Below are 292 nucleotides of genomic sequence, written 5' to 3'. Positions count from 1 at the left end.
CAGGCCCTGCCAGGAGCCGGCCCCAGCGCGGGCTGCCCATGGGGTCACGGCCTCCTTCGGGCATCCCCCTGCTCCGACATGGGGCCCTCCCCGGGCTGCAGGTGGAGATCTGCTCTACCATTAAGCTCTGGTGTCTGCAGAGTTGTTGCTCTCACACAGAATCATTCCTCTCTCTGGCTGCAATTGCTTTTGCTGTTTCACCCACCCCTTCTTTACTCTTTAACTCCGTTCCCCCAGAGGCGCTGCCACCATCGCTGATGGGCTCGGCCTTGGCCAGCAGTGGGGCTGTCTT

The sequence above is a fragment of the Phaethon lepturus genome, unplaced genomic scaffold (genome assembly GCF_000687285.1).
Source record: "Phaethon lepturus isolate BGI_N335 unplaced genomic scaffold, ASM68728v1 scaffold599, whole genome shotgun sequence".
Lineage (NCBI taxonomy): Eukaryota > Metazoa > Chordata > Aves > Phaethontiformes > Phaethontidae > Phaethon > Phaethon lepturus.
This window is presented reverse-complemented; position numbering follows the sequence as displayed.